At 46.7% G+C, this 20,009-nt stretch overlaps 1 protein-coding gene across 2 annotated transcripts in view; it reads right to left on the minus strand.

Annotated features, from left to right (window-relative positions):
- LOC116950069 (uncharacterized) overlaps positions 1-9,006 on the minus strand; it is a 30,900-nt gene extending 21,894 nt beyond the window's left edge. Inside the window, exon 1 of one of the 2 annotated variants that reach the window (XM_076073062.1) lies at positions 8,879-9,006. The gene's annotated coding sequence lies outside the window, so the exon portion shown is untranslated. Of the gene's footprint in view, positions 1-8,866 lie in introns of both variants that reach the window. The other variant, XM_076073040.1, reaches the window with a different exon arrangement.
- Positions 9,007-20,009: the final 11,003 nt, after the last annotated feature.

Raw genomic sequence — 20,009 nt, forward strand, 5'->3', positions numbered from 1 at the left:
CAACAAAGTACAGGTAATATGGCCTCCCAACAAAGTACAGGTAATAGGGCCTCCCAACAAAGTACAGGTAATAGGGCCTCCCAACAAAGTACAGGTAATAGGGGGTATTTGACCATATTTGACCACGTTGGCCAGTGCGATCTGCGCTGTATGGAGAAGATGGGAAGTGTAGACATTGACAGCATTTAGGTACAGTACAACTATGAATATTGCTGCACTACACCATGCCTGACAATGTTGTCCTAGAATGTAGAAAAGCACACTGCAGGGGGCACCAAACCATTCAGCACTGGGCATGGCTCGAAACACATTATTATAACTGTCCACGCTGGACCTGCATACAGTAGGACCCCACCTATCCACAGCCCCATTACCCATGATCCTTATTATCAGCGGTACCAACCAAAATGGTCCGCGGAAATCTCTTTATCAACACCATTGAGTCATATTATCCGTGATTTTCCGAATTATTTCCGTAACGCCTTGCCGATCAGCTTATCGTCCTGATTTTTGTTTTTTTATGAACGAGGGGAGTTTCGTCACATTCATTGGACTGTCCGAGGGTTATCCGCGCTTTTTTTTAACATGACGCCAAAATGAACAACACTAAAAGAGACCGTGGACGCAGACTCGGAGATCGCTTGAAGGTACAGCGGCAGTGGGATCCACCCGCTACTGGCGTCTCAGCAGAGCCTGCACGCATTCATTCATGAAATTAATTTATTCATCCGTTCATTCATGCATTCATCCATTAGCTCATGCATTCAACTGTTCATTCATTGACCCATGCATCGTTTTATACATTTCAACCATTGTGTAATTGTAGTGGCATCTGTTGATGCCACTGCAGGATACATCAAGCCGGTCCTGTGTGAGGGCGAGCGAGGCACGCGCCGCTCACGCCGCCAACAGCGGTGCAGGAAGAGCGCCGTGCCCTGCGTGCAGTGCCAGCCTCCGAAGGGTATGGGGCCCCTGGGGCTGAGACGAGACCCCTCTAAGAAGCCCGAGAAGGGAGGCGTGGAAAGGGGCGGACGGAGCTCCCGAGGCCGGGAATATAAACCTGACCCACCAACAGGTTAGGGGGGGGGGGCTCCAGGTTAGGAGAAGCCGGAAGCCGTGATGCCGGGAGGAGACCTGCCGACAGACGAGACCCCGGACCCAAGGTAGGGTCCGGTCGTGGCTAGCTACCCCGTGCAGCTAGGGAGGATTAGCCCGGAGGAGATACCTCCATAGGGTAGGTGACAAAGGGGCAGCTTTACCCTTTCGTGTGTATTCGGGAAAGTTGTAATACACGTGTTGCCTCCACGCCGTCTCCAAGTGTCTCTGGGCCGGACATTAAATATTCATGGTTTAATTTACTATTAATTCGTGCATTCAACTATCCATCCATTCATGCAGACATCCAACAACCGGTGTACAGGTGTGTCGAACTAAGGCTGGTAAATTAGGCACAAACGCGTGACAGATATAATTAGCTTTGGGGACTATATAAAGTACAATATGGAGCCTGGATTTGAATACTGTGGCTATTCGCATTTAAAGCACTCAGAGTTAGGCGGAAAACAACTACAGAATGAATGTTTTATGAAACCAGCCAATGGGCCTCCACCAGAGTGCAAGCCAAGTTTTCGAGTGCAGTGGGGTGGTCTTGGCAAGGTCATTGTCAATGAACAAAAACCTCCACTGTACCAATGTACTTGTCCTGATCCAGTTTGAAGCACTAAATCTGTATAGGCAATACACATTCACTTATGAGCAATAGACACAAGGGCATTCACACTCCACGCAACTTGAGGGCTATTAAATTAACTATTTTATAGTCTCTTTTTCTGCAAACGCTCCCAAACAATGCGTTACAGGGGCCTTCCATTACAGGTTTATCCTTGTGCCTCAATTGAAAGGCACTTTACATGTACAGTCATTTTAATAAAATATACACAAAACTATAAGTGCATTTGATCATTTATTATAGTTAAGCTCCTTTGATAAACATTCATGTGTGGAGGACACTATTCCATGAATCCTTGAATCTGCGATAACGCCTCCGCAATTTTTTAAAGTTCCAGCAGACCCGATTTGTGGAGTTTCACTGAACACATCAAAAAGACCTGCAAAACCTCCGCCAAACGTAACATATTTCACGATAAACTGGACAATAGAGAGTTTGCGTCCGTAAATAAACGATGCCACCCAGAAGGGGCATAGAATGTTGGGCTAAAATGTAATTTTCATACAGTCAAACAGGCCCTCTCCTGTTTAGTATCTTTATTAGAAGTATAAATGGATGTAATCCATACAAGAAATGACACAATTAATACATTAAACATTAAAATTTTCAAGGCACGTTACATAACCTCACACATTACTCCTGGACAGGGGGAGACGCAGTAAATTATTCAGCACTTCTGAGAATACTTCTTAGTCAGGTCACGTTTTACTGAGGACTATCACCCTCCTCAGCTATATAAACCCGTGTTAGAGCCATCTCTTTGACATATCTCGCTGTGTGTTGTCCCCACCTGATGACGGACGCTTGTGTTGCGCCCAAAACGTCGTGATTTAATTTAGTTTTCATTTATTTTATTGATTTTTTTACCTACGTGACTTTACCGGAAAAAAACAAGGAGTAATATGGGAACAGTGCAGTATCTCAATTGGTTGACTGCCTGTGATGAGATTCATCGTAGACTAACGCATGCCCTGATATCCTTATATAACACGAAACACGGTTAGCGGATGTCGTGGCATTGTCACGATCATATTGGCTCAAGTCTGAAATAATAGCACTTTCGTAAACGCAAACAGTATGACTGTACGTTACTGCTACCCGGCAGTGTCTTAATGGTGCAAATGGACCTTTGAAGGTGATCAAAGGGCTCATATCAAGATTACGTCTTTCTGCTTTGCACCAGCCAACACTGAACTTTATTTCCACATGTAAAATGTGTTTCTATGCAAACTGTTTGCACGCACATGGAAAAATATTTTAACAGAATGTCTCCTTTATGCGCATGCTTTTTTTTGAATGGTGGCGTAAGGTACATTTGGATTTTATCCATGCAAGTAAAAACCAAATAATCTTACACAAAGGTAGAATTTGAGCGATACTAAAAAAAAGATAACACGTGCAACTGCAAAATAAGACTACTACAAATCAGTATTGCTGATGAAAACTCACTCGGGCAGAATACATAACCGAAAAGATAAGACAGTCGAGAGCATGCATTTGTTATGTGTCCAAAACAGCCATTGACGAATGTGTAGGGTTTTGTTTTATTTGTGTTTTTGCACAAATGCAGGCAGCATCACCAAACAATGTGTTCAGTTTCAAAGAAACACACTGACTCCCTGCAGTAGCACCAACGTGTGAGAGGGAAAACAAATGTCAGAATAAACGGCGGCAAGATTATGTTGTCGGCAATTTACCCTCGGGAATCAGCACAGGTGGGCCATCATCCAAGTAATGGCATGAGTAGTGGTACCCCAAACTTTCGCAGCTCTTAAAAATTCCCTTTTCACACCATCAGTAGGTAAACTCCCCCCCCCCCCTCGCCAACCGGCATGTTCACCCGCATGTACACCACCTCTACATCGTTCATCATGCTAAGTCGGCCAATCAAATGCACAAAGTCACTTTAAGATGTTTTCTTGTTCATGTTTTTTTGTTTTTTTGTTTGTTGCGGTTGCACCCGATTCAAGAGCCGAATGGCTCACAGGGCTATACCAAATAAATGAAACTGAAAAAAACAATGAAACTATGACATAAATAATGAAGAGCACATTGCCTTTACTCCTGGGGAACAGGAGCGGCCATGAAATAGTCTTAAACTGCCATAAGGGAGAAAACGCAAGGGCAGCCTTAGTATGTGATGTTCGTTTGTTCATTTATTACACTTATTTGTAGAGGAAAGGCCGATTGTCATGACTTTTTCAGGAGTGCCTTGTTACATTTCCTCGGTAGTGGGCGATTATTGCAATGTATATTCCAAAAGAGTAATTTGTGAGTAAATTGGGGGTAATGTTTCAAATTTGGACCATGACGATGGCAGAAAATGGTCTACTCTTGTCAATAATGTCACGAGATCTTTAAAGTCCAGTCCACTGTAGGGGAGATGCTGCCTATATTTACAGTTAACACATCCACAGATTTAATCAGGGTGGCCGGGATAGAACCACAAGGCCATGTCACTGCCTAAAGCCCTTTATAGTGCTTCATGCCAGGGCAGCAACATTTATAAGTGGAAAAATACGTGGTAGTGGACCAAGTACCAGCGAATCAAATATATATTTGTTGCGGCTCAGTCTTGCACAAGAGTGTAATCAAGATGAACATGACGTTAGTTCCTTGTTGCCCGCCCTTCAGCAGGAAACTGTGTTTTATCTTTATTGTTTTCCCTGTTTTAAAGTTGTCCCTCTGGATAATAAAAATGTGCTGCATACAACAGCACCGTAAGTTTATTGGCTCGAGTTGTTGCTCTAAAACTGGATTAACTGGTATATCCTGAGAAGCAACATTCCACTAAAACGTCCACTTTGGAAGCCTTTTCCAGAATGTGCATATTATGTTGCCTACAGAGTAGCGTGTGCATTTTATTCGTTCATGTCTCCTTCGTTTGTTTTTGGCTTTATGTGAAGAAGTTGTACTGTTTATAAGATTCAAAATTAAATCTTATGGAGAAACTCTACATTGATTGCTCTATTTCTGTGAATATTTTGCGCAACCACAGCTTCCGGCAGATCAAAAGTGAGTTGAAAGAGACGCAATGGTTCCGCAAAACGATTATTATCCGTGGCCCTATGCTTATTCAGAGAGACACGGAGACACACAAAGCCACGCGAGAGAGAGGGAAACACACAAAGAAACAGATTCAAATGAATATATGGATATTTCACTCAGATACAAATGGAGACAGAGTATAGTACAATGTACAAGGTACAGTACAAATACTGAGCTCGAGAGAGACAGAATCACAGAGGCACATCGGTAACACGTGCTTCAAGGGCAGCTGCCCTTCAAAGACCGACCACCCCCACAGCTACCGGAACGTGACTCCTATTATCCGCGAATTTTCACAGTTAAGGAGTCATGGCAGCACATGCATATTATCCACGATAATTATCCACGTTGTACCGCACAGACAGAGTAAAATCGTGGATACCCCAGGGATAACAGAATCTGCGACACGGGTCTCCTCCACATTGCCGTGGATATTTTTTGTTAGATTGCTAAATCCAACACTCCACAGCCAGGCAGAACATTCGAACCAGCTGCGTGGCCATCCCACATGCCTACCCCATGTGGTCCGTGTGTGTCTTGCGGCTATCGGTCATATGAAGACTGGTTTTTCGTTTATAGGGTCATTCAAGTTTTTGCCACTCGACCGTTCATTTAGGTCTAACTTCAAGTGCCCCGTGTTCAAATGAGCATTAGGTGGTACTCCTATGCTGAGGCAATGGTAACATTCCACATCTTTCTCTGGAAGTGAAATCGGGTCCAAGGTACGACACAGATGGCATCTGTGGCTTCTCACCAATTCACGCAACACGTCACCAGCAGATTCACTGCGGCCCATGCCCCCCATGTGAACACGTGTCACACTCCACCTGGAGGATTATCCGGCCTCGACAGCTGTCAACTCGCAACCCATGGTTGACAGGGGGGAGGGGGGGGCGATTCGAGGGGGGGGGCGACTCGAGGGGGGAGGGCGACTCGAGGGGGGGGAGGGCGACTCGAGGGGGGGGGGAGGGCGACTCGAGGGGGGGGGGCGACTCGAGGGGGGGGAGGGCGACTCGAGGGGGAGGGTGACTCAAGGCTATGTGATACAAATATCCCATTTCGAAGTGTTTGTAAAATAAAACTTTAACAGTCTGAAGGTGCGATAAATGAAGCTCGTAATTTGCGTTAATACACATGTATATATGACGTTTGAGTTTCGGATTATGCATTTTTTATATAGGACAATTTCGTAGTTTGACAACCATTTACACTGTAGTAATTTAACGTGTCTCAGTACGAACAAAGGTGATGTTACCCGATGCCACGTAACATCACTTTGGGTGGAGGTAAAACCACTGATGTGATGCGATATAAATGACTTTGTCAATCCACTGCTGGATGAATGAGGGCCTCCCCATGGGTTGATTGAGCATAGACTTCACCACGCGGGTTGATGGAGGGGGAAGGACTCTGGCCAGTGATGTTAAGCAGTGGGAATCCAACTCGGATGACCCAAACATCATCTTAGTGCGCTCACCGTTGCACACACCGCTCCATCCTGCGATGTGGTACGATGCCATTGATTGCATATGGAGGAGAAGCCCAAATTCTGACCTTGGCAACCCACCCAAGTCAGATAATCGCCCGTTGAATTGATTACTAACTTAGCACTCATTACACACACACACAAGTGCTTCCACACACAAGTGCTTGACAACTAATGAACCACAATACCGTGCTGATCTCGTAAAGGAGCATAAACCATCAATCACTCGTCACCCTCGCAGCTTTAGACGAACAAAGACGGCCGGGTCTACCGCATCGCTCGCCTTCAGACGCGCTCCTGAGGCCGTCTGGAACGCTCTCCCTTCCGACATCAGGAAGCCACTGGAGCGCTTTTTTTAAAAAAATCTAGATCGATAACTCATTTCTTTAGAACTGATCATTGTGTTCCGTGTGTTGTCCTTCCCCACGCACCTCCGATTAGCACGGTTGGCTACGTACGGGTGTGCGAAAGGGGTTCAACATGCGTGCGTTAACGACCTCGGCCATCAAACTGGAACTGCTTCCACGGGCCACACGAAGACGCAATTTGTTTAAAACACTGGACGGTCCGTGTCGCAGAGTAACAACAACACGCGGTCAACTCGACGTTCCCAGCGGGCACCACTTCTTCCCCCACGGTGATGGACATTCCATATTACCATGGCGAGGAGGAGGAGGAGGGAAACCCGTCAAACAACATCGACCGCTGTCGTTCGCGCAAACGCTTCGTAGTAATGTCCCAGAGAAGCAGTGCCTCACATGAACGCGCATCTGTAGTCATTTGCATAAAACGAATGGAGGATGTTGTTTTGCCTTCGATGCAATTCGCCCGTACAAAATGACTCGACGCATTCCTCAGCAACGCTGCCCCCCTCGTACGTGAATATATCATCAGGCGCGGTTTCGGGCTCACCTGGACTCTCAACCCTGACCCTCGTCCGCATCCTCACTCTTTAACTCGCACCCTTCGCAAGAGTTCCTCCCGCACCCCCACCCGCACCCCCACCCGCACCCTCACCTGCACCCCCACCTGCACCCCCACCTGCACCCTCACCTGCACCCCCACCTGCACCCTCACCTGCACCCCCACCTGGGCTCCCTCACCCGGACTCTCATCATCTCACCTGTACCCTCACCCGGACCCTCACCCGGACCCTCACCTGTACCCTCACCCGGACCCTCATCATCTCACCTGTACGCTCACCCGGACTCTCACCATCTCACCTGTACCCTCACCCGGACTCTCACCATCTCACCTGTACGCTCACCCGGACTCTCACCATCTCACCTGTACCCTCACCCGGACTCTCATCATCTCACCTGTACCCTCACCCGGACTCTCACCACCTCACCTGTACCCTCACCCGGACCCTCACCCGGACCCTCACCTGTACCCTCACCCGGACCCTCATCATCTCACCTGTACGCTCACCCGGACTCTCACCATCTCACCTGTACCCTCACCCGGACTCTCACCATCTCACCTGTACGCTCACCCGGACTCTCACCATCTCACCTGTACGCTCACCCGGACTCTCACCATCTCACCTGTACCCTCACCCGGACTCTCACCATCTCACCTGTACCCTCACCCGGACCCTCATCATCTCACCTGTACCCTCACCCGGACTCTCATCATCTCACCTGTACACTCACCCGGACTCTCACCATCTCACCTGTACCCTCACCCGGACTCTCACCATCTCACCTGTACCCTCACCCGGACCCTCATCATCTCACCTGTACCCTCACCCGGACTCTCATCATCTCACCTGTACACTCACCCGGACTCTCACCATCTCACCTGTACGCTCACCCGGACTCTCACCATCTCACCTGTACCCTCACCCGGACTCTCACCATCTCACCTGTACCCTCACCCGGACTCTCACCACCTCACCTGTACCCTCACCCGGACTCTCACCATCTCACCTGTACACTCACCCGGACTCTCACCATCTCACCTGTACGCTCACCCGGACTCTCACCATCTCACCTGCACGCTCACCCGGACTCTCACCATCTCACCTGTACCCTCACCCGGACTCCCACCACCTCACCTGTACCCTCACCCGGACTCTCACCATCTCACCTGTACCCTCACCCGGACTCTCACCATCTCACCTGTACACTCACCCGGACTCTCACCATCTCACCTGTACGCTCACCCGGACTCTCACCATCTCACCTGCACGCTCACCCGGACTCTCACCATCTCACCTGTACCCTCACCCGGACTCCCACCACCTCACCTGTACCCTCACCCGGACTCTCACCATCTCACCTGTACCCTCACCCGGACTCTCACCATCTCACCTGTACCCTCACCCGGACCCTCATCATCTCACCTGTACCCTCACCCGGACTCTCATCATCTCACCTGTACACTCACCCGGACTCTCACCATCTCACCTGTACGCTCACCCGGACTCTCACCATCTCACCTGTACCCTCACCCGGACTCTCACCATCTCACCTGTACCCTCACCCGGACTCTCACCATCTCACCTGTACCCTCACCCGGACTCTCACCATCTCACCTGTACCCTCACCCGGACTCTCACCATCTCACCTGTACGCTCACCCGGACCCTCATCATCTCACCTGTACGCTCACCTGCGCTGTCAGTAGTGCGGCACGGAGGAGGCGAGGAGACGGGAAGGGGGAGGCGGGCGGCTCTGATGACTGCACGCACGGCGCGAATCCGGGGTGGTGAGCGTCAGAGGGTGGGGTGGGTGAGAGCCTGAGTGGCTGGCTGGGTGGGTGAGTGGGTGGGGTGAGAGTGTGAGTGGCTGGCTGGGTGGGTGAGTGGCTGGGGTGAGAGTGTGAGTGGCTGGCTGGGTGGGTGAGTGGCTGGCTGGGTGAGAGTGTGAGTGGCTGGCTGGGTGAGTGGCTGGCTGGGAGGGTGAGTGGGTGGGGTGAGAGCCTGAGTGGCTGGCTGGGTGGGTGAGTGGCTGGCTGGGTGAGAGTGTGAGTGGCTGGCTGGGTGAGTGGCTGGCTGGGAGGGTGAGTGGGTGGGTGAGTGGCTGGCTGGCTGGGAGGGTGAGTGGGAGGGTGAGTGGCTGGCTGGGTGAGAGTGTGAGTGGCTGGCTGGGTGAGTGGCTGGCTGGGAGGGTGAGTGGGTGGGTGAGTGGCTGGCTGGGTGAGTGGGTGAGTGGCTGGCTGGGTGAGTGGGTGAGTGGGTGGCTGGCTGGGTGAGTGGGTGGGTGAGTGGCTGGCTGGGTGAGTGGCTGTGGGTGAGTGAGTGAGTGGGTGAGTGGGTGAGTGGCTGGCTGGGTGAGTGGGTGAGTGGGTGGCTGGCTGGGTGAGTGGGTGGGTGAGTGGCTGGCTGGGTGAGTGGCTGTGGGTGAGTGAGTGGGTGAGTGGCTGGCTGGGTGAGTGGGTGGGTGAGTGGCTGGCTGGGTGAGTGGGTGAGTGAGTGGCTGACTGGGTGAGTGGCTGACTGGGTGAGTGGCTGGGTGAGTGGGTGGGTGAGTGGCTGCCTGGGTGAGAGGGTGGGTGAGTGGCTGGGTGAGTGGGTGAGTGGCTGGGTGAGTGGCTGTGGGTGGACGAGCGAAGGTGAGTGCTGAGAGCGTGCGAATGAGGCGAGGGGTGAGGAGAGAGTGAGGAGGTGACAGTGAGGAGGTGCGAGTGAGGAGGTGACAGTGAGGAGGCGAGGGGTGAGGTGACAGTGAGGAGGTGACAGTGAGGAGGCGAGGGGTGAGGTGACAGTGAGGTGACAGTGAGGAGGTGACAGTGAGGAGGCGAGGGGTGAGGTGACAGTGAGGTGACAGTGAGGAGGCGAGATGTGAGGTGAGAGTGAGGTGACAGTGAGGAGGCGAGGAGTGAGGAGGTGAGAGTGAGGAGGCGAGGGGTGAGGTGAGAGTGAGGAGGCGAGGGGTGAGCGAGGAAGGAGGAAAAGGCGGCGCCACGGTGCGCGGGCCCCGCCCTGCGCCCCTCCTACTGTACAACGTTGCCACCATCACCATCATCATGCGTGGTTATGGAGCATCATCATCGTCATCGTCGTTATCATCATCGTCATCATCATCATCGTCGTCATCATCATCGTCATCATCATCATGCGTGGTTATGGAGCATCATCATCATCGTCGTCGTCGTTATCATCATCGTCATCATCATCATGCGTGGTTATGGAGCATCATCATCGTCGTCGTCATCATTATAATCATGCGTGGTTATGGAGCATCATCATCATCGTCGTCGTCATCATCATCATCATGCGTGGTTATGGAGCATCATCATCATCGTCATCATCATCATGCGTGGTTATGGAGCATCATCATCATCGTCGTCGTCATCATCATCATCATGCGTGGTTATGGAGCATCATCATCATCGTCGTCGTCATCATCATCATCATCATGCGTGGTTATGGAGCATCATCATCATCGTCATCATCATCATGCGTGGTTATGGAGCATCATCATCATCGTCGTCGTCACCATCATCATCATGCGTGGTTATGGAGCATCATCGTCGTCGTCATCATCATCATCATGCGTGGTTATGGAGCATCATCATCATCGTCGTCGTCATCATCATAATCATGCGTGGTTATGGAGCATCATCATCGTCATCATCATCATGCAGCTCACGAGGCCGCTGTCCCCCGTGGCCCACGCCTGGCGAGGCCCCTGCACGGTGCGAGAGGCGCGACTCGTGTACAGTGGCGCCGGCGACAGTCGCCACCAAGACGGCCACCACGGGGGGGAGGAAGGGGAACTTCCTCTTTACCGCGACCTCATCAACCGCGACTCCTCTTTACCGCGACCTCATCAGCCGCAACTCCTCTTTACCGCGACCTCATCAGCCGCAACTCCTCTTTACCGCTACCTCATCAGCCGTGACCTCATCAGCCGTGACTCCTCTTTACCGCTACCTCATCAGCCGTGACCTCATCAGCCGTGACTCCTCTTTACCGCTACCTCATCAGCCGTGACTCCTCTTTACCGCGACCTCATCAGCCGCGACCTCATCAGCTGCGACTCCTCTTTACCGCGACCTCATCACCCGCGACTCTTTACCGCGACCTCATCAGCCGCGATCTCATCAGCCGCGACTCTTTACCGCTACCTCATCACCCGCGACTCCTCTTTACCGCGACCTGATCACCTGCGACCCCTCTTATCCGCGACCTGATCACGCGCGACCCTATTACCCGCGACCCTATTACCAGTGACTCTTATACATGGCCCCAGTACCCGCAACTCTTATCCACCACCCATTTGCCCGTGGTGACTCATCCGCCACCCTATTACCTTTCAAATGTAAACACAGTACAGTACCCATCGTTCCCCAGGGAAGTAGCATACCGCTGAATGATGGGAGCGATCCATGAATACATTTTCTTCCACCATTAAATTATAATAAATTTGTGGCAGGCACCAGTATTAAAATCAGCAATGGACTAAACACGAGTGTACAATGAAGACAAGCAAACCAGTAAGGGCAAAACGAAACATAGCAATTCACATTGCCCTGCTATATGAACAATTTAATATGGAATTTCCATCTATGGCTATATCAAGGTGCCAATGGGCATGACAGCTCCGAGCAAATGGTTATTGGACATTGGGTTGGAAGTTGCATTGAACCTATGTGTACTGCTGTACAAGGTCCTTTCTCACCTTGACCGATTACAAGGGGGTCTGAAATAGCAGGTGCATGTGGACCTTCCTGACCACCGTGTAAATCAGCTGATGCAACAATCACACTCAAATGCATACATAGATGACTGTGCCGTATAGACCTACGTAACGTGCATGTCACGGTGGCGAGATGTTATCCGCCTCGCCTGATATGCAGGAGTTTGTGGGTTCGATCCCGATCCAGACGTCTGTATATTTGGAGTTCGAGGTGTCCCTCTATCCCCATTGTGCCGTGGATATTTATCCGGGTCCTCCGGTTTTCCCCTCCGCATTTAGAATCAACATCACGCGTTCAGAGTATTTCGCTGGTATAAATTTCCACGTGATAAGCCACTTCGTTGCGATATCGTTTGTGGCCAGGTTGCTTCTAAAAATAGCTATGTAGCTCAGTGGGCCTTACCTAGTAAAATGCAAAGATTTTTTTATTTACAGGACAGTATGTTCTGTGCTTCAGAGCTACATGAAACTACAGGCACTACTGACTAGTCTTGGTTATTATTTGATAATGATTTTGATTACAGTATTAGAGTACTCTATAAAATAACTGCTCGATAGGAAGTGGTCATGTTGTACCCCATGTGTACTTATTATTTGATGATGTATTGGCAGTGGTGCCCAAGCACAATTAACAAATACAACTCAACACATTCGTCAACGACAATGCTCTAAAACAAAATATACAGTAATCGGCAACGTTTTGGATAATGGCCCTTCTTAATCGCACATAGCCTAGAGAGATCGAGTTCATGAGGATTGGACACCAACGGGGCTTGTTACTTAAACTTTAAAAGTGTTTCTGATGACCAGTTTTTCAATAGGCATATGATTCGTTACCAAATAGTACCTATTGAGTACCAGACAGACCCTTCAAGCATAATCAAACGTATTACTAAATAGACGTATTTGTATTGAAAGTAAAAACATAAAATGTTGCTGGCACAATGCATTATGGAGTTAGACGATATGGATGCAGGCGTGCCAAAGGGAATGCATCGTTTCTAGCACTAGCTCAGGACTACTAGAAGAGATAGGAACATTTTAAATGGGATATGTTTTTAATTTAAATAATAAGGCAAAAAAAGATGAATTTAGACTTTTGGAAATAAGGCAGTCAATCAAATATTTCTGTATGGAGGGAGGGTATTGGTAAATTAAGTTTCTAAAGTTTTCACTTAACAGGGTTTTTCGCAGAATGCGCTGCAAAAATGAACATTTATCTTTAAGTAGGGTTTCCACGATAGTGATACTCAGATATATTGTACGATTTTTGATCCACCATAATTGTTTTGTCCGCTTTGTAGAATATCTTGATGATCGTTGCTCATGTTACGTATGTATTCGCAACAACGCAAATTATTTTTTTTCTTTTAAGAGTAGGCCACCATGTGGTTGCGTCAACAGAAATCATAGAAACAAAAATATAACTCGCATTACTGGAAAGTACAGGTATTGTATACACAAGCTGTTACTCCAGTCTATGCAGGGAGCCTCCGCTTTGCTTGGGAATTTGTCACGCTCTTACGAACAACAGAGAACGATGGCGAACTCTGTGGGGAGTCAGGGCATTGCACTCTTGGTGGAAGATGCCTTGAAATGGCATGCGAGTGTTGTGAGTTGGCAGAAGTGGGGAGCAATGGTGAGTGAGTGGTGAATGTGAGTGATGAATAATCCGCGTTGGTCAATAATGTGTGGAATGGCTGTGTGTGATGCGCGAGTGTTGAGTGCAGGATTCGGTGACTTGTGTTGAGTGGATGAGTGCCATGGTCACCTTGGGGTTACAATAATTGTGATGCAATATAACACATCTTTTTTTTCCTAAAACCATACCTGTCAATCCTTTATCAGTACCTATCTTAGTATAGACCAATTCAGACCTTATTGGTCACCCCGTGCCCTCATAAATATAAACGTTCATCCTACAAAGTTCCATCACAGGGGAGAAACACAAACGTTATACATTTTTTTTACATCAGTGAAGTGCTTTTAATAATGTTTTTAACCTGGCTGTTTTAGCAGGTGGAGATGAGCAGGGAAACACGTTTTTGGAATGTACTGTTTAACAGGCATGGTGAAGAACCGTTTAGCAACATCAGTTTTACTAAAATATTTCTCAGTTCCAACAAGCTCATGATATGTTTGCCTTTTCTTTTAGTGTCAGCAACAACGAACAGACATCCACTGAACAGCTGTGGTAAAAAAAAGCTTTTGCTTCTGAAGCTTGATTTTTTAAATTATTCATGTTCAATTTTACTATTCCTGCAAACCTTTCATCAATAAAACATTTGAATAGTCAACCAATGTACCTATTACAATTGGCCTACCTTTACAATGTAATTCCTGAGCTCTAATTCTCTTTCAACATGTCTCCACTGTGCATGCCCTCACGCCTCTATCTGCAGAACATCTCCCACATGCAATTTCCTTACCCCAGCTGCCACTGAGACTGTTACCCATGTCTCCATCACACCCCCAACTCGACTCTCGCGGCGCTCACATCTACGGCCTCTAAAAATCCTTCATCTCTAGATTCAAGATGGTCCAATATACAGCTGCCATAATTCTCACCGGTACTTGTCAACGCCATCACATCGCCAAAATACTGAATTCCAATTGGTCTAATGACTCCAAATCCCATCCCAGATAAATTTCAAGATCACATCCATAGTTTATTAGTAGCTCCAAGTACTTGCCCTTGCTTACTACTCACTTCTCATCTCACTATCCTCTTCTCAATTCGCTTACTGCTCTAGCAAAACAAGTTTGTTTTTTGTAACCGAATCCTCCAATTATCACGGTTGGCTACGTATGGAGTGAAAGAAGTTCAACATACATACACATTCGTCAAATTTCACTCAATTAGAGATTTATCATTCTCCTCTGCTGCCAACAGAGCCTGCTAATACCTTCCCCAGTAATACTTGTTGTTTAATCCATGCTCCTGGTCAAGTCCAAGCTGAAGACCTTCCTTGCCTATGACTGGTTGCCTCTCTCTGAAATAAATATTCCAAATGTTTGTCTACAGCATCTTGAGATGTGGTCAAATTGAGATGGAAATCCAAATGTTAATGTATAAAAGATGTTGAAATTTAATTCAGCTTCAGAATATAAACTACATGTGTTGGAAGAAAATATACAGTATGCTAATTATAGACAACATTTTCCTTTAAATATTAATTTCCATACAATATTGGGAGAGAAATGGGATTTCTGAAATCACACAAATTAGGCTTTTCACACTTGTCCAACAGTACTGTAAATTAATAAGCTTGTTTGTGCTATGCTAGACCTTATAATTAAAGCCTACAATGTAGAAATTGGCTCTAAAAACCTCAGTTTTGGGCATATTCACTGTATTCTCATGTTGAACATACCAAGAACTCATTTTGTACATTAGTATGCATTTTCATACCAATAACGTTTTCATACCAAAACTGGGTTACTTTACTACCTCACATGCAGTCAAATCTATATTTTTCGGAATGGCCCGGATAAACCAATATATGAATGAGCTAATACAAGCACAAATTAGGCTATTAAGACATATTTAGTAACGACCTTTGCAGGATGGATTCGGAGGTGTATAATGTGCCATTTGTTTTTAATGTTCATTAAAGTAATGAGTTTATTATTACTGCGGGTGTCATCACCATGACAATGCTCGCCGTCTGCTTGACAGTGGACGTTAAAGATCCCCTAAGCCAGCGTTAGGCTCCAAATTTTCCAAATTAAAAATACCCGCAAATACTCAATTTGCATTATGCATAGCAATCAGCACCACGCACTGGTGGACTAATGGCCCATGTCACTCTTGAAAATGAGGCTTCTAGTCTCTTGCATTCTCACCCAGTTAAACTAAATAAACTTGAACCTACCAACATGTTTAAAGCGATGCTGGCACAGCCACTGACGTAGTGACGAGTGAGGAGCAGCTAATAACAGAACCATCCCGCTTGTAAAATCTGTATTTTTTCACAAGCATGCTGCATCCACGGCCTGGACAATCCACCCACGGATAACTGAAGGTTAACACTTAGAAGGTAGGTAACAATTTATCGATTAAACTCAATTATGCTTGGCTCAGGTCTCCGTAAATTACGTTACTTGTGCGTGGTCATCCCCGTTCTGAATCCCTTCACCCCCTGTGAAAACACACTCCTCTGTGCAGCTGACTTTTGCTTGCGCCTTCCTTCCTTCCCTCCCTCTCTCTATCTTCCTCTCTCATCACTTTCTCATACCCAACATCTTGGCCCAGCCATTAAGTCTCTCCATCCTCCCCTTCTTGCCACTCCTTCTTTCTTCCTGCTGCTCATCTTGAGCTGTGTAATCTTGGTCTGTCTTGGGAACTTCCGTCCCAGAATATCTTCCGTTTGTTGTTCCGTTTTGTCTTTCAATACATAATATAAGTGATTCTACTTCCCTTCCCGTACTGTGCCACGGGTATTAAGATTAATTAATATCATATGCTGTTTGAGTTATGCCAATGGAGTAAATTCTAGATTTGAAGCTTTCGTGACTGCAAGGATTCATGCTCTTTGGTTTTATTCGGTAAAGTCACGTAGATAAAATAAATCAAAATAAAAGAAAACAATTAAATTACGATGTTTCGGAGGCAACACAAGCTTCCGTCTTCAGGTGGAATAGTCACAGAAGAATATCTGTCAATTGTTTTCTTTTATTTTGTTTTATTTTATCTACGTGACTTTACCGAATAAAAATAAAAGAGCACAATGGAGTAAACTAATGTTTACAAACAAGACTGAAAAAATAGCAACAATATAAATGAGCCAGTAAAAACAAATGGAATCGTAACAGAAATGCGTGACAGACTCATTGACGGAGGGTGTGAATCTTTTCGTCACATATTTAGCACCTGATTGAAGAACATTGTATTCAAATCTTTATGGCCATAGAAAATGTACTTTTTGTCTGGTAGTATTATTACTCAACAAAACGTGAATCATTGCAGGAAATCTACTGTACATTGTGGCAAGTGTGCACCCATAATTTAGATAAGTCGATGATTAACACATTGTTGGGTTTCAATTTGATAACTGGATGTTAGTATTACAATTGTTAAACTTTAGTACTCTCGTGTGGCATGAGTTTATCCTTTGCAACTCCTGTTTTTTATAATATTGTACAGTACTTCACATTCGTTAAATATACATGAAATATGTGCTTGTAGATGTAACTTTGACTAATTTACAGCCCTTTAGCAATCCACTGCTGCACTGACATGTTTCTGTTCCGTAACAATAATAATTGTTAACCCTTTGTCAACACACTGATGGATGAAGACCCACCCACACTGTGTTGGTCATGGGTGTTGATTTATCTTCCTTCACCATGCTAGTTAGTGCAGGTTGGCTAAGATGGCAAAGGTGGGGGTGGGTGCCAAGAATGGTTCTGATATCACTTGCCACTGATGTTAGTCAGGATAAAACTCGGGTCAACTGATTCAAAGTGCAATGGACCAGTCACTGCCTCCTCCACAGACATTCATTTCCAAGTGCCAAGCAACTGAATACAATTGCTATTACAATACAGTATTATTATGAGTTACCTTTCCTCAACTTGCCTTGCGGATTTGGTTGATTCATCATAATTATTGGCCACTGTGCTAGATGAAGGCCTCCCCAAGCCATCTCCATCTGGTGGTCTTGTAATATCGCAATCCACGTATCACCTGCACACGAGGTGATTTCATCGCTGCCTCTTAGCGCTGTATGGCAGTGTTCTTCATTGCAAGGCCCGCGAGCCACTGGTGGCCCCTGATGGCCTTCAGTGCGACCACAAGTGGCCTACAGTGCGGCCCCTGACGTGCGGCCCCCGACAATACATAAATGTGAAAACACCCCCCCCCGACCCCCATCGTGATGTCAAACACCAATGGGTTCAAATGTGTGGTGGACCTCACACTCATGATGTCTTATCAGCGATAGTGGGCCCCCTCTGAAAATGAGTGAAGAACACTGACGTCTGCCCCCCAGGGGGTGTTTCCCTCCTCTGACTGCCACTTAGGCCTCGGCAAGGTAAAGTATAAGGTAAAAACAACGAGCCTACCTTTAACCTTACCACAATACAATCACTCTACCCTACTTTTTACCCTTTAGCAAGGTAAGGTAAAAGGTAAAAGGTCAAAAGCAACGAGCCTACCTTTACCCTACCTTTTACCCTTACCCCATACAAATGACCCGATTACAGGGTAATTACTGGGGTACTGCACATGAACAACGTTTATAACAGGTACATGCTAGGTAGAGTGCTTTATTCATCTATAGAAGACTCTCGATGATTCCAATTTTAAATGGAGGCCGCGGACTGCTTTTAGCGAGCGGTAAACAAGGTGTGTACCGGGTAATACTTCGAACTACCTTTACTCTACCGGGTAATACTTCGCACTACCTTTACCCTACCCTTTACCTCACCCCTTGGCATGTCGACACCTTTATCCTTTTTGGCCGGTAAAAAGGGTAAATTACCTTGCCGAGGCCTACTGCCACTGTCGTTAGTCTGGGCCACAGACCACGTCCTGCCCAAGGCCGCTTACTGTTCTTAGCCGTCTCTAACTTGCGCATCGAGTCTATCGAATCGACGTATTCCTCTTTCTTTATTTCAGTATAATTACAAAGGAGGGACGATGATGACACTCAACAAAGCTACATACAAAATATGTTACATCTTTTCAAGGATATGTGTTGCCCCCACAGTAAATTGTTACTTATTTCTCCCTATGATGCACTTTTTGCCCCGTGTATTTTAAAGCAAAATTTGGGGGTGCGTGTTATAATCCGGATAAAACATTCTTTTAGAAGACGTGTTTTAATCTAGGGGCCGTCCATAAATGACGTCACGCAACTGGGGGGGGGGGGTCAGACATTTGTTACGATGTGTGACGAGGGGGGGGGGGGGTTGAGAAATGTGACGTCACGTAAAAATGCGCAATTTTAAATAGAGACAACACGTTCTACTTAATGAAATATATATTTTGATAAATGTTTTCTCCTACAACATCATAGTGCAGCGCCACATTAAATACGCACTACAATGACAATAGTTTAAAGCGATTTGAAGCATGTGTTTTTTTGGGGGGGGGGGGCAGAGCTTTGTGACGTCATATTTGAGGGGGGTTCTGACTTTTTGTGACGCCGTGTGACGAGGGGGGGGGGGTCAAAAATCGTTCAAAATCGCGTGACGTCATTTATGAACGGTCCCCTAGTTGTTCAGGATCATATTTCGGAAGACGGTTGTCCATTGCAATACAGTACCACCCAGAGGAGAGAATACCAGCAGCCGTTTTAGACATAACTTCCCGAAGATGTCTCTTTACTGTTCCATATTCTACCATTTATTAATCATACCTTCTCAAAATCACCACAAAGTTTGTGGTGCATCTAAATTTTTTTGGAGCATCTTTCAAACTGCTGAAGATTTTAAACTCAATAACACTGGGTAAAAATGGCACGCCATTGTGACGACTATTATGTTATTCTCAGAACCAAAGTAAATTTGCCGTGTTGAAAAACGTTGCGGGTGGGTCAGGCTTCATGATTGGCATCTCCACACTCACTCTTGACTGACCAAGCCCAAATACAGCCGAATACCTCAAAATTGTTGAGTGGAATTTCTGCCCTTGATTTGCAAGAAACACACTTCAATGTTGTGGCTCTGCCCACGATTGACGGTTATCCTGTACAGCACCCTAGCTGGCCTAGCACAAGCAATGCATTCCACTGCAGAGGAAGCACCCGTTATGCATTGTAGTACAAGCAGAAGTAGCCCAAACTGTAGGATAAAAAAAGCCGTAAAAGCAACTCTGAAATCAGGGCCCTTGGTGTTTATAACGTAAAAAATATATTGCAGATTGTTTCACTACAAAAGCTTTGTATGATGCATTAACATGCAAAATATTGGTGGGGCTTCAAATAGAGATATGTTACGCTATGGTAGTCTTGTTTGATGAAGTGTTTAATCTAGATCTGCTTTTATAACAACGTACTGAATTGCAAATGCCTGCAATACATTACGGTAATCAAACTATCTGCTTGTTTAATTAACTCTTGCTGTACTTGTTTTTGAGTGAGTTAAATGCAGAG

The sequence above is a fragment of the Petromyzon marinus genome, chromosome 1 (genome assembly GCF_048934315.1).
Source record: "Petromyzon marinus isolate PM22_M1 ecotype Great Lakes invasive population chromosome 1, UKy_Petmar_22M1.pri1.0, whole genome shotgun sequence".
NCBI classification, from domain to species: Eukaryota; Metazoa; Chordata; class Hyperoartia; order Petromyzontiformes; family Petromyzontidae; genus Petromyzon; species Petromyzon marinus.